The 14,978-nt window shown below is 39.0% G+C and overlaps 1 protein-coding gene and 1 long non-coding RNA gene across 2 annotated transcripts in view; one reads left to right on the top strand and one right to left on the bottom strand.

The window, feature by feature from the left end:
- Nucleotides 1–615: 615 nt before the first annotated feature.
- Nucleotides 616–2,847, bottom strand: LOC308188633. The gene is made up of 3 exons (XR_013945657.1): nucleotides 2,798–2,847; nucleotides 2,606–2,656; nucleotides 616–2,413 (listed from the first exon to the last, which is right to left on the bottom strand). It is a non-coding gene; the product is annotated as an uncharacterized lncRNA (long non-coding RNA).
- Nucleotides 2,822–14,978, top strand: part of DNAH11 (dynein axonemal heavy chain 11) — a 139,000-nt gene continuing 126,843 nt past the window's right edge. The window contains exons 1-4 of the mRNA XM_080577863.1: nucleotides 2,822–3,188; nucleotides 4,845–5,679; nucleotides 9,415–11,717; nucleotides 14,298–14,440. The gene's annotated coding sequence lies outside the window, so the exon portion shown is untranslated. The remainder of the gene's footprint in view (nucleotides 3,189–4,844; nucleotides 5,680–9,414; nucleotides 11,718–14,297; nucleotides 14,441–14,978) is intronic.

Below are 14,978 nucleotides of genomic sequence, written 5' to 3' on the forward strand. Positions count from 1 at the left end.
TGTCTTCCAACATCGACATACTGAAAAAGTTCAAGTGGTATAATTCAGATGTCTTATGGACATTATGGCTTTCACGTCGAGCACAATTCATGCTTCCATGTTACCATTTATAAATTTCACTTCTGTTGAACTAGAGATATGAAACCTCTTCTGAAAGTGATACTGAGGGTAGCTTTGTCTTTTTGTACTTCAAATTCAAAACTAGTGTGCCATTGTGAATCACCTAGAAACCACTTTGATTGCTATGTATTATTGCTATCTAGCCAGTAATAATGACTGATTGCACCTTTGTTCTTCCTTTAGTTATGACTGTGCTATAGCCTCTATCTTCAGTTTTAGCACAGTATTCTGTTACCATGCTATTAGAATAAAAGATTTTTTAAGAACTTAACCGTTCATCTAAGAACACTAGTACTTACTAGATTGTTTTCTAATTAATCAGTGGTAGCCAACTGATCATCCAGTAGAACAAATATGAAGTGTCCTCTGGAGAGCGCTGAAGTATGTAGCAAGAAAATATATAAAAAGGCATTATCTGCAAAAATGCTAAATGTAATCCTCTCTCTACCTGACCACTTCCTGTCTTTCAAGTTCTGTTTGTGGCCTGCAGGGAAAAAAAAAAATAATAAAAGTTATTCTTGGTCTTGAGAAGATGTCTAGCAAATACACAGGAACGCATGCAGTGAAAAAAAAAAATGGCTGAAACAAATATTTTTTGCAAACAACTCCTGCCAATTGAACAGCAGTGATATGTTGACGAAAAACAGAAGTGAAATTTACTGGGCAAAATGGTAACAGATTTCAAATTTGTAACAAGATCAGAGAAGGAATTGGGGGGATTACCTTGTTCTCATATTGAAAAAAAAAAAAATGTGAATTCCTGTATCACAACAATCTGCATGAATCCCTTCACTTAAATGCCTTCATAGAATGTCCCATGTAATCTCTTAGTTGAACTAGCCACCACAAAGATTCTATAAAAAGGAATTCATTATAAGGTTCAGAAATAGCTTTTTATGAAGGTACTAATCTTTTTCGTATCAAAGAACAAAAGTCTCTGTTCAACTGCTTCACTGAGATCATTATCTATTTCCTGTACATCAAGTCAACTCTCACCTTGTGTCCCTCAAGACTTAAGATTATGAATTCAAAATACCGTTGAATTTGTTAATTGTCTGATAATTTTCCTTCTGACTATCCAGCTGGGGGATTCAAATGTTTCTCTACATACCTTGCTGAATGTGTCTATTCATCGTGCTACAGCTGCAATACCTACCTCAGGTTGAAGCTTTCAACCATACTTGCCGAATCGCACGGCAAGAAGACCTTCAGTTTTACCAAACTGTTTGAGACAAGATTTAAGGAAACAAAAGAATTGGCAGCAAAGAATAAGGCGAATAAAACTTGGGGAAATTTCCTGTCAGTCACTGAGGTTACAGAAGAAGTCAGGAAACTTAGGACCCATCTTTTGGATTTTTATCCCTTGTTTAGTGGTAGAATTATCTTCTTTACTGCACTTATTTCTCCCATGGACATGGGGAAATTACTTGCCTTCAAAAGACAGATAGATGAAGCTTTTTCACTAGTGCCCAATTAAGCCTGTAGACTGTTCTGAAAGGTTTGTCTGCAGGGAAGCAAAAACCTCTGCACTTATACCGGGACAGCTATTTCTTCTGCCACTCTGTGATTCCAGAAAGGAAAAGCAGATCAAGCCTGCCAGTGAGGAGCTATACTCTACAGATCGATAGCTCCAAAGAGCAAGAGGAGTTGAAAGCAAATATTTCTCTTGCTGTTTCCTTGAAAGAGATGGAAAGTGCTCCAAAAGTTAGTTATGTGCTAAACGTTGACCAACGGGTGAGAGAGCCCAACTCCAAGCTCCAGCGACAGTGCTGGCCCCTGCGGAGGGGGCAGCAATCCCTTTGCACTGACAAAGAAAAGTTTATTTTCACAGAAAAGAAACCAAGGGAAGAAATTTAACGTCCCCTGTACTGCAGAAGAATTTGAGAAAAAATCATCCAGGGGCTTTACAGTTTCGTGTACAAAGCAAGAAGGAAGGACAGCTCCAAAGGTCTGTTGGGCAGCAGCCCGACATGCAATGGAAGCATTACCTCAAAACTTGTGCTCAACTTTCCAGAGTACTTCACAAGTGGCAGAGCAGGGCTCTGGGCACTCAGATCTTGGCTCATGCAAACATAGGTGCTGTTTTCTAGGGTGTGTTGGGAGTAGAGCTCAACTCCTACTCATTATTTTTTTTTTCCTAGATGATACCTGTTTTTGAAAGCCTTTCATGATCATAGAGGTCTTCTGGCTATTGCTGCTTTGGTTATATGGTGCAAACCAACTTTTGCTGTGATGAGAAGCCATCTCGGGAGGTTCTCTGCAGCCTGGCTGACCAGCAGCTTGGCTGAACATCCTAAAAGCAGAAAGAGGAATGAGCAGCTGCTAAGTGCAAACCTCAGAGAGAAATCACTGTCACTCACTAAATAAAGCCGGCTTTCTTTGCGGCTGACATAATGGATGTTTTTCTCAAACATCAACAGATTTTTGCTTTCGGTGGGTTGAAAACATATATTCTTCAAACAGGGATATGTTGTTTGTATTTAACTGGGCAGCTCTAGCAGCTGTGAAGGCAACCACCGGTGCCGCCGCCTTCTTTCTGCAAAAATAAAAATGCCAGGCGAGGAGCGGCTTGAAATTGCAGTAGGAAGCAGTGCCGCTTTCCTCAGGGGCAGCCCCGGGAGGGAAGCGGGGAGCTGCGGTGGGCCAGGCTCCCACCTCCCACCCGCCGGGGGCTTACCGGGCGGTTTGGCGAACCTTTTCGCCGGGGGACGGGGAGGCTAAGAGAGGGGACCAGGAGGCAGCGACGGGGAGAACGTGCTATGTATAGGCGCCGAGCTACAGGTGCCGTCAACTAGCACGGTTTCCTCCGAGCCCGGCAGCTCCGCCCGTGCACCCCCCGCCCTCCATCCCCGCCCCAGGGGCTGCCGCGGGCGGAGTGGCGGGGGGAGGACCGGAGGAGGCAGGGGAGCCTCGGGGCCGGCCGCTGCCAGCCTCTGCCAGTGCCTCCAACAGTACCTCTAACCCTGGTCCGGAGGATGCTGCTTGCCCTTCTCCATCGCCCCCGTGTGAGGGAGCAGCGGGTTGCTCTCCCGAGAGGCTGGAGGGCTCAGCGACCGGCAGCGGACACGGTGAGGATGTCGCCCCTCGGCGAAATTTAGTTTCAGCACGAAACAATAAAAAAAAGCGTGATTTTGGTTTTGTACGGGTTTTGTTGTTGTTTTGGTTTTGATCTGAGGGGAGCGGTTGGAAGGAAGGAGAGAGGGGGGGAAGCTTGGAAATAAGTTCTTCGTGTAACCCTCACCACATCCGCATCTCTTCCCAGATAAGCAGAGCGCGTTTTAAGAATAACTTGGTGGTACCAACGAAGGGGTGGAAATGCTTGTGTTTGCGGTGGCAGTCCTTCTCCTGTCTCTCCCTCCTTCTCCTCAATGTACGTGTCTCTGAATGCCTTTTGTGCCATTTACTTTGACAAAGATCATTGATTTCTTCTTCACTGTGCTGCCTCTGTAGCGTACGTGCTGCAAATCAGAAATATAGTAACTGTGTGAAGTGTCCTGTTCAAAAGGCTTTGTGGCAAATTAGCTGTTTTCATGACAGTGCCATTGGGGAAACCTGTGGAAACTTTGTGCATGGTTCACCTTCTTCCCCCTCCCTTCCACTGATGAAGTGATGCTTGTGCTACGGCCAGTTCGCCTGGTGTTTGTACCTCTGGTTGCTGAGCTATCCCAGGAGCATGTTAGCCTTCCTTGAACGAATTATTTCTCTGCTAAGGAGCTGTCTCAGTCCCTCTTAATGCTCTGCGTGATAGCATCCTGTGGGCTGTAACCTAAGCAGAAGGGTCACTTAATTCTATACACACTTGGTGTGATGGAGTGAATGACCACTTGTCAGCATGGTGTCAGGTTATGCTCAGATTAGCCACTTCTCAGTTATCATTTTTAACTTTTTCAGACAGGTTAAAAATGTTTTGCTTCAATGAATATTCAGGTTCTGAGCAAGCTGTGGCATTCGCAATAACTTGCAGAGCTGCCAAGCCATAAATACAGAATCCTGGCAGACAAGATTTTTAAGAGTTTGTTTGTTTTTGGACATGAATTCATAACTTATGGTGAGATTATGCTGTTGGAAATCTTGCATCCCACTGACTTAAGAAGGAGTCATATGCACGTGTACATAGAGATGATCAGAATTTAGTCTGTGGCAGTCTTACCTCATGTCCTAAATAAAATGCAACCTCACTGGTATCTGGAAGTGAGCCCATTATTCCATATCTACTAACTACAGGGTAGATTTTGCTTGCTTCCAGCTGGAGGATGAGAACAATACATCATCTTGGCAGAGCAGGGATGGTATAGATGACTATATGCAGCTATGTATATTAAATATGTCCACGGTGAAAGGTGGTATGGAATATCCACAGATAGTTTTCAAAATACAATTTGCGTGGTTGTATTTTCAAGCTTGGAGGCTTGGAAAAGGCCAGCACACAACTATAAGGAATCTGGAAAAGAAGGTTTAAGAGAACAACCTAAGTCTAAGCACATACAAGTGCTCATGTAGTATAGGTGTTCTGGAAAATATTCTTTGAACTCACAACTAGTCTGTCTATTTTTCTTTCTCTGCTCAGTCCAAACAAGGCTTGCTGAGTCTTTGACTTCTGTGATGGATGAGTTGTTGAAGAGCTCTGATGGCTAGCTGCGGCTCTCCTCATCTCGTTTATTCTTGTCTAAGTGGTAGTACAACTGCTATTATCAGACTGATAACCTGCATCTTACTTCCTTCAGATGCCCCATGAGCTGACACAGAGCTGTCTGTGCTGTGAGGAAGACCACAGAATGCCTTGAAATGGAAAGCAGCAGAAAGGACCTCCAGTTCAGGGAGCTGTCTCAAACACCACTTGAGCATACAGTAGTTTTTATAGAAGAGGTATTTATAGCCACATGCTCGTAATAAAGCAGCAAAGACAAGACACCAGAGAGAACTGATGAAAAATAACTGTTATGAAAGGAAAAACATACCCTTGTAAAAATGTGGCTACTCTGTTCTCTTAGATGCTCATCAGAGAAGGCTTGTTGCTGGAGGCTTAGTTCTGTGTAGCATGTCACTCCTATTTTCTCTGTTACTTTTCATAAAATGGATGTGACTGCTGTCATCTGAATTGTTTACAGCATGAAATATACGTTCTTTCCTGTGCTCAGGTCTCTGGAGCTATCCTCGATGTAATGATAGGTGGTGTACTTCTTGTCCAGCGCATGTCATTGTGAAGCATGAGTGATGAGTCACTTCCCTGGTGGGCAGTAATGACTAACTGCCGCTCATTCAGGAGCAATGAAATAGCGATGCTACCACACCAGCAGCTAGGTGCCTGTGGAATCATCACCACAAATCAGCTCTCTGCTGTCTATGTGATGTAAAAACAGTTTATGTCGTCACATGATTGAAGGCCTTTACAGCTGATGAAGGAGTAAAGCTCATAAGAAAGGAGTTAATAAGAAGGAGGGAAAATAGTGTTATACCAGATTTCCCCAAATTGTGCTGCTTCTGAAATGGAAACCGTAGGAGATTTCTATACAGTTCCTAAACTTGTCATATGAGAGTTACTAGGATGAAGCTATAAAAGCAAGTATTGGCATGAGATTTTTCTTAAAGAGTAAGACACAAGAAATTCTGTGCAATTCATGTTCAATTTCTTTTAGTGTACGTTAGTCTTAAAGTTGCATAAAAAGTTCTTGCTTTATTAACAATGCTGTCTAATGGACATGCAAAAATAGATCTGGATAAAAAAAAAATTGTTCTGGAATAACATAAAAATGTTTCATTTTGAAGTGTAGCTGACTCTACTTGAATATTTCCAAGAAAAAAATAAATAGGTAATTTGAGGTAATTCAAATCAGGCTTCTACTTGTGCAAGAAAAGTTATCTTAATATTGCATTCAAAGCTCTGTTTTAAACTGACAGTGAATTTACATTTAGTGCAAAAAGGCAGTGTCATTGATGTGAAAACATTGTGCAGTTCTTTCCTGATTTGGAGTCATGCCTGTGGTCCTGACCTCAATTATCTGGATTTTTTTTTTTTTTTTTACTTTTTCCCCGTCAAAATTTTGAGAAGTGTTGGCTTGTCAAAAACAAACAAACAAATATACCAGCCACACCATATTTTTAAATGGGAATACTCTAGTCCTGAGTACGTTTTTATAATTACAGATCCAGGATCAAATCTTGAATTGAGGAAGAGACTGATATTCAGTTGTTTGTTGTGCATAGTTGAAATGCAGGAAACCCACGTTTAAGAACAGGACAGCCAAACAGGTTTCACAGAACTGTTTTACTTGTGTCTCCTGCATTTCTATGAAAAAATGACGTTTCCAAAAGGGAATAAATGTATGCCATTTATGCCACAGTATTACAAATGCTGTGTATAAATACTGATGACAATGACAAAAAAAAATATTTGTCTCCTTTCTGTCTTTTAGTACTCTTGTTATCAGCATTCACATTTTAGGCTAGTCATTATCTCAGCAGTTTGAGAGGAAGTGATGGTCCCCTCCTGATCTTGAGAGACATTGGCTATGAATAGGAGTGGTGATGGAATCGCAGCTCTCCTGCTGGGAATGAAATCTCTTCCTGATTGAAGCCCATGACAAAAATCCCATCAGCTTCAAAGGAGAAAGATCTCAAGCACAGAAACTTGAATGCCTCTGAAATCCACTGTTGAGTAATTTAGAAAGGTCAAGGATTTTTGAAGGAAGAGAAAAAGAATGAGAATTAAACCATGCATAGTGTAAAGAAAAGAGAAAAGAGGAAGTTGTTAGATTTAGCAATGAACTGTGAATTTATCTATATTTATTAAGGAAGCTGATTTTTTTTGAAAGCTAATATAGGCATTCATCTGGCTTAGATATTCCTGGTTAAACTGTGAATGGGATTATTTCTCCTTTGGTTTGATGTCATGGAAATAAATATCTAAGATTTGGTTGTCATAAACAGTATTTATAGTGCAGTTGTGTCTGTTTTCTTAAATAACTTACTCTTCAGAGAGAAGCCAAAATTTTCCAGCAGTAGCACCTTGCCAAAGCTCTTAAATGCCTCATGATTGCCATTCTTCATGTGCTGCTCATCTGTGTTGCAAAGAAATGTAAAGGCTTCAGAGAAAAAAAAAAGTGCATACAAATATTTAAAACGTTTTGGAGAGAGACTAAATGAGAAATAAAATCTTAGGTTTTAACATGAACTTAGTACTTGCTCAGTGTATACACAAGAATTTTAGCCTTGATATCTAAATCTAGTCTCTAAACTGCAGTAACATCTCATACTCTGGCTTTGGAGGTCAGCAGCAGGGTGGGGAAAAAATAAGTGGGTTTAGTAGTTTCTCTTTTCCTTACTGGAGCAAAGCAAAACTCTGTCTATTGAGTTAGGGAGGTTTAAGGGGTTTATTATGTGAAGGGAGTGTAACTTCCTAAATAAAGCCACGAATGAACTCATTAAATCAATGTCTCTTCTCAGAGTCCATAGGGAGTATAAAACAAGTCTAAGGCATGCTCTATGTATGAGCAAGGTGCTTGGAAAAGCCCAGCAGACCAGGCTGTGAAGGGCTGAAATGTATCTGGAGCCAGAAAAGCTCCTGTGTTTTATGAGGCCTCCCATGTCCAAGTTCTCATATCAGGACAGATTTTATTTTATTTGGTTTCTCCACAGGGAGGGTTTCTCTGTCAAGGGTCTATAGGATGGTGGCCAAGGACACCATCGAGAACTGAACAGCAGCTGAGGAGGAGAGCTGTGGACTTCTTGAGGAAGGATGGAGGCCAGGCCCAGGAACTGGCCCTAATGACAGATCTTAAGAAGGCTTTCAAGAGAGAACAAAGGCTATATTAAAAGCAGGGCTCCTCTGCTCTGAAACATCTGGCAGTGCTCAGGTGGAGGCTTGGAAGGTGGAGTGTGAGCTGAAGAAATTGGTACTTTGTAAGGGCCTCATAAAATAAGGGATGAAGCTGGTTAAAACAGATCAACGGAAGCACCATGCTGCTTATTCCAGCTGCTTTAACTCGTATTTTGCCCGCTTGCTTACCCATCACAGTCAAGCAATAATTGCAAAGCAATAGGTACAACAAGGCTGCTCTGGAGCAATTCTTGTCTTTGCTGTCAAAGCAAACAAAACTAAACTCTAAAAGTGAACCCTGAGTTTGTAACTGCTTGTGCACAAGCAGACTTGCTTATTGTTCCTTACTGCTTCTCTTCCCGTTTATTTTTCATATTCTTGTTTCTAAATTATTCCTACACAGAGGAGTAAATGGAATACAGTATGGATGTAGCAGAATCTCTGTAGGTCTACTAAATCCTGAGGCTGAGTTCATGGGAAGGGAGTCACATCCTTGAATTCTGTAATTCAAAAGTTACTTGTCAGTATTGATATTTGGCAATGAAATACTTTGAGCCTTATGAGGAACTACTGTGACTGGAACCCATACACTGATGAAGACGTTCCTCTAAGAAACCCACTGGGATGCTGGTGCAAAATTATAATTAATCTGTCTATGACTTGGACCTGAGTCAGTGAAATATTTTGATTTGAACATATGCTTAATTTTAAACATGAAAAATAGTAATATCAAGTTTCTACGTGATGTTCTGAGCAGAGCTCTGTAATGGCATGTTTTAAGAAACAATGTGGAGAGAAGTTAGGGAATGTTTTTTGTAGGGAAAGAAGGTAAAGTATTTAAAATAAATGCTTGAACTGCAACAAATTTCATAATTAGTGGTATGCATTTGCACCATGTGAAAATGTATGTTTATAAAAGACTTAACACGTACCTATTTATCAGAGATCATTTTAAATATGAGATCATAGCCTGCAAACAAGCTAGATTCAGATAGTGTATATATTAGTGGCTGTTAAACCATGGAAAGGAAGGTTTGGGCTACACTCAGGACTTGTTTCTCCTGTTAGAAATACTGGGTTAGTGGATATAGGACTTTGCAGGTTCCTGTTTCCCACCGCTCTGTTTGCTTTTTAGGGAGGAGGGAGGGAAGTAGGAGGGAGATAAGAAAAATGGAGTTAACGTGTTCTGGGTTACTGAAGCTGCTTCGTATCGTTTTCAGCGGACTGATAAGCGGTGCTGTCCCAAGAAGTTATTTCCATCTACAAAACTATTTGACTGAGATTCAAGTGTGTATTTATGTTGACAGAAGAAAGAAAACATAAAGCTGATTATGATTTAAATAGTCATGAGTTTGAGAAGTGTGGCTTGGCTTAGCTTGCTCTTCTCACACATAAAGAAACGGTTCGTAGTACATCACTGATAATTAAGTTACTGCTATTACCAACTTGTAATGTTGCTTTTCCTGCTTTGTCTGCAGGTGTTAGTGCCTATCCTAAGCAATAAGAAAAAAAACAGATCCTGGCCAGGTTGTATTTCCCAAAATATGGAGCAGCATGTGGAAATCATGAAAAACAAAACACAAATTATGAAAGAGCCGATGTCAGGAAGAACTCATCTGCCTACATTACAGGTGCAACAGAGACTGATTTGCATCAAGTATATGCTGAAAATAAGTAAGGAGACTTCTGTGTGACTTATGCAACACAGCCAAAAAGAGGGGGAAAAAAAAAAAGTTCCTTCTGGTAGTTTCCAGTCTCAGGTATAAACTGATAATAAATTACATTAACAGGAAAAGAATTAAACACTTAGTGTTCCAAGTGTAATATTTTCACCACTCATTTTTTTCTAACCATTAAATTTTTAGAAGTATTTTCTGTGTAAATAGTACATTTTAAATGCTGTAATTTCTATGTCATATGAAAACATGAATTTAAGACTTATGCTGTCATAGTGTCACCAGACCTTTGAATTATGGGAAGTTATGCCCCCACAGTACAGAATAAGGTGTTTTTGTTGAATTACCTTTTCAATATGTTTTTGACAGATTACACTTTTCCTCTGTTGCCTTGAGCATTTAATGTGAACGGGCATCTTATTGTTTTCAGTGAGATTAGTACTATCTCAAAGGTTGGCATCAAAAAGGAGCATGACATTAACAACTGTGATGTGCATCTGTTGTTTATAGGAATAACAATAATCTGAGCCATGTCCCAGAATATTCATAGTTTAAGTAAAACAAAGGAACAAAGGCTTGATAAAAGTTTGGGGCTGTCTGTGTACAGAGATTATTGGTAATCAGTTGCTGGATGAACAAAGATTTATGATCCTATCAATAATAACTTCTCAAGGCTCCCGTCAGGGTCAGCTGCTTATTGTATGTCATGGCAAGGAAGTAGGTGTGCCAGGCAGAATTGTGTAAGTATGGACTTCAAACTGAGGCAGAATAAACGAATTAGCTTAAATGAAAGGGCTGAAGGGAAAAATAGAGTAGAAAAGGGAGAAAGTAAACTCCATTCAATTAATATTTATTAAAGTGCCTTGACACATATTGTTAGTTCCTCTTTGTGTAAACACTGGCAAAGTGTAATAAGAATATATGAAATCCGTTCAATATTTATATTAACTCAGAGCTCATTCAGGCGCCAAATTAGCATGTAACTTAATTATTAGAAAAGTAAACAGAAAAATTCAGATTTGCATCTGGAATAAGTGCAAGGAACTGTTCAAAGGATCTGCTGCCAATAATTTGAGGATGCTTGGCCGTGGTTTTGATTTGTAAATACACCTGAGGCTGTGATCCTTGTATTCATAAACAATACTTTTAGATCTGTCTTCAAATTTTTTGTTATAACTTTCCTCTGATCATAACTAAACTCCAAACTTTAACGTTGTCCATTCTTGAATGTAAAGGGGATGCAGGGATATCGCTCTACTATCACAGTACTGTGCTTGCTTCGAAATATGGGGTTCTTTTTCCTGTTATGCAGGCAAAATGTTCATTCTAAGTACTATGTGCCACTGAAACAGTGATTATTAGCGGATCGCATCAGATCCATAGCACTGTGAATGGGAATTGTGCTGAACCTCTTCTTCGTGGCCTTTGTCCAGAACTCCAAACTGAGCTGAAGTTTTGGAAAGCAAGAAAAGGCAACCTTTTGTATATAAATAACCAGGTAAATGGTTTCAGATGCCATTTTAAACTTCAAGGCTAACTTATTTTTGTTTGCCTTTCCCCCTACTTTCTGAAAAGTGAGACACCACGATGACTTTTTAGTATTTTATTTTTAACGATAACTTTTAGTTGTTTTCCAAATTCATCAGGCTTTGCATAAGTTACCAAAGAAAATGGAGTTAAAATGGACAGTGAAATTAGTGATGAAGGACTATGTAGCCATAAGGACTTCTGCACACCCTGTTGTTCCTGTCCATCTTTTCTAATTTTTTGCAAGTTTGTATTGCATGTTGCTTTCAAAGTTAAAACCAAGAAGCATTAGTAACAACAGTGAAGATCAGTCCTTTCTAATTAAATGTAGCAAATTCTTAAATTTGCCTTGTTTTGGTAGTGAGCGATGTGTTGAAATATTTTAAAAATGTTCACACAGGAGAGAAGAAACATTTATGTTTATGAATTCCTGTCTCTCTGCTGTATTTCCCGTACTCTTCTGGCATTTTTCCGACTTGCTACAGTTCCCCTCATCTGCCTAGATCATAGTCTCACTTTAAATAGGGTGCAGATGTTGAGGACAGGATGAAGGAATAACGAGACAGGACTGGTAACAGGTTATTATCTGATTTTCTATTTTGCAGCTAGAATATTTATTTCATTTTTTTTTACTTTATTTTTTTCTGTTTTCCATCTTTCTTTTCTGTAACATCCCGTCTTTCCTTAACTTCTTGTTTGTGATGTACCTTATGAACTCTCCTTCTTCATGCTCCCAATAGCTCTACAAAAAAAATGGAAGGTACAGACAGTTCTTTCACTAATCTAGAAAAACAAAATTTGGCTTTCATAGGTCAAACCATTCCAAATCTATGTGAAAAACTATTAGAAAATATTTCAGAAATTCAGTGTATTTTGTAACCCTATATTTGAAGCTGTTTTCAGTTGGGATTTGTTGTTTTGTTTTGTTTTTCGTTTGTTTGTTTGCTTTTCAGGGTATACATGCATTAAAATATAGCTAAATAATCATCCATTTATTTTCCATAGGAAATTTCAGTGGGGAAATTCTAGTTCAGAGATTCAGATGGTTGCTCTTCTGATTTATTTTTTCTCTCCAGAAAGCTCTGGAGAAAATGAGGTTTAGAATAAATTTTATTGTTGGGGAAATTGGTGCCAAACATGGCTATGAAACTGATGCTGTTGTTAAAAAGCTGTGATTATTATAATTTACAAGTGAAATAGCTCTTTTTAATTTAGAAAGATATGCAAGGGTATTTACTTTCCAAATATGAAATATCGTTGGGAGCTGTTTTTAACCTGTGCATTTTCTGTGCTCTTAATCAGCACTGTTGCAATGTCAGGTAAGTGAACATTGTAATGAGCCCAGTTCACTGAAAGTATCTGGGGCCTTTACAGGGGAGTTCATTTGGCATTGATCAGCCTTTATCTGATGGTAGACTCGAGACATTTATTAATTAATTCTCTGAGGGAGATTGTAAGTTATCCCAAATTCTCCCTTCTTATCTTCCTACTCTTTTGATGGGTGACCATGATCTTTAAGTGTTGGTTATTTTTTTCTTCTTTTGTTAAATTCTCGCTTTAAAGTCCAGTTGTTCAAAAAATGATTAAAATCTTAAAAGCCAAATAAAGCAGCTATTACCCTGCTTCTCAGAACATTTTCAAGGACATAGAAGATGGTATGGGTAGGGTGAATTACATGTATATTTTAACTGTGTTTATATGCATGTTACAGAATAATCTATAATTTGTCTTAAAAATAAGTATAAGTCATGATGTTGAGATATATTAGAGTTTCAGGGTATGATATGATAAATCAAGCTCCTTTGTGTTCTGAGTTGGCTCATTATTTGTGTTTTGTGTGTATGTCTTTTTTTTTAAGTTTATGTGGATACTTTTCATACCATAAAATAGAGGAGAGAGCAGTACCAAAATCAATTAGTATTTGCATGTTTTCAGCATCTCTTTTGATTCTTTAGTCACAGTTAATTTGATGATAGATAAAGTCTGGTGTTAAATGACATTAAACAATGTAGTTAGCAATAAAGAAATATTTGGCTAATATACTGTTGTGTATAAAATTAAGCTTTAATGGAATGTAATAAAATGCCAGCTTCTTCTAAATGTTATTCAGTTTAGGAGGTACTAGCTCTGCAAACAATGCTCACAAGTACTTATGGTTAAATATCACCCCTAGAATTTTGAAATAAAACCTTAAATTATTGACACATTTGAAGTCTTTCTTTTTTTAATAAAAATAAAAAAAATCCTGTAATAAAATTTTGATATTTCGATGGGTAAGATAATTTTGTATTACTGATTTGAAATATATTTAAGCCATTTTTATCTTGATGTATGACTAGAGAAAAGCATTGAAATTTTAATAGTTCATAAGGTGCCTTTACTTAGCAAATAATCTACAATGGCAGAATGCAAAAATTTGCAGATGTCTTCTGAAATTGTGAGGCCTGAGATGCATGGGGTACCTACCAGGCAATGGAAAGACAGTATTCAACAGTTCCTGGCCACCTGTGTAGGCTGGCATTGCTCTACAGCTTTCACTCTTTTAAAGTTTTGAGCAGTAAAAGCACAGATTTCATCTACATTGAACAGAGGGCAAACATAACTGCATGTATGAGTCTGGATCCTTCCCAGCTCCTCACACGACAGCAGCAGCCCAGTGCAAGCCTGCTGTGCCTTTCACTGAAAGGCAGAATAGCACAGGCTTCTGCAGCCTATGAAAAGAGAAAAGCTGATGGTGTCTGTTAAACTCCCATCTTGAAGTAAATATGGAGTCCTTCCCCTTTGACAAAAAATGCCAAGCCATTAAACATAATACTGGAAGGTGTGGTGGGGCACATAGCCTTTTCCAGAATACCCAAGTGCACCTACCTCTTGGTGCGAGATTAGCCAGGAGCATAACAGATCATCAGTTGACCGCTTGTGAACAGGCTTGGCCTGTCCACTTGCTGAGCCTATGTGTAGCTTCATAAGCAATCTTTGGCTTAAGATGTGACTATAAAACCTACATTGGATAAATAAAGGATAACTTTGAAGCTAGGTTAGTTCAGAAATGGTCATCTCTTAAGCTGTAGCATTTTTTTTCTTTTATATTTTACAACATTTGTAGATATTGCACTGTATCTGAGACCACTGGAAAAAAATACATTTGGCTTTTTCAGGAGATGGAGTTCCCAAAGATCCATAACTTAATCCCACTTTTAATCCCACCATCTGCCTGATATGGAGTCACTCCAAGTCCTACAGCATGCGTGCATGAACAGGAGTTCTGCTGCAGGAATTTTGCAATCTGCTCATTGACCAGGTAGTTTCAGTAAGGGTAGTAAAATGTATAAATATCTAATAAGTAAATGTTAGCTGTTATGCAGCATACCAACAACATAGTTTATTTTTTTGTTAGTTTTCTAATAAAAAACATAATTACATTTTTGATATGCTCAGACAGTATTAGATCATTAAATTGTGAGCTGAATCATCAGCTGAGTCATCAGCTGTACCATTCACATACTGTGTATTTAAGAATGAAACATGTTTCTTGTCTAGTGAGAGAAAACTGTTCTTTGCAAGCCATGTGTCCTCTTCAGGTTGGTTGTTGCTCCTTACCCCTCCTTTCACATAAGTTTGCTGCCTCTTTTCTTTCCAGGTTTCACAGTAGGTATTTGCTTTCATGAGCTGCAAAATGTTGATAAGAGTTACACAAATAAGAAAATATGCAGTTTGCATACAAGCTGTGAATGAGCCAGCTTAGTGAGTTTTCTGTCCTGTCATCCATGAACTTTTCTCATACTTCTACTGAAATCCACTAGTGGGGTGAAGTATGAGAACTTCCACATGCGGGCAGG

This window comes from Anser brachyrhynchus (genome assembly GCF_964034855.1).
Source record: "Anser brachyrhynchus genome assembly, chromosome: 2".
NCBI classification, from domain to species: domain Eukaryota; kingdom Metazoa; phylum Chordata; class Aves; order Anseriformes; family Anatidae; genus Anser; species Anser brachyrhynchus.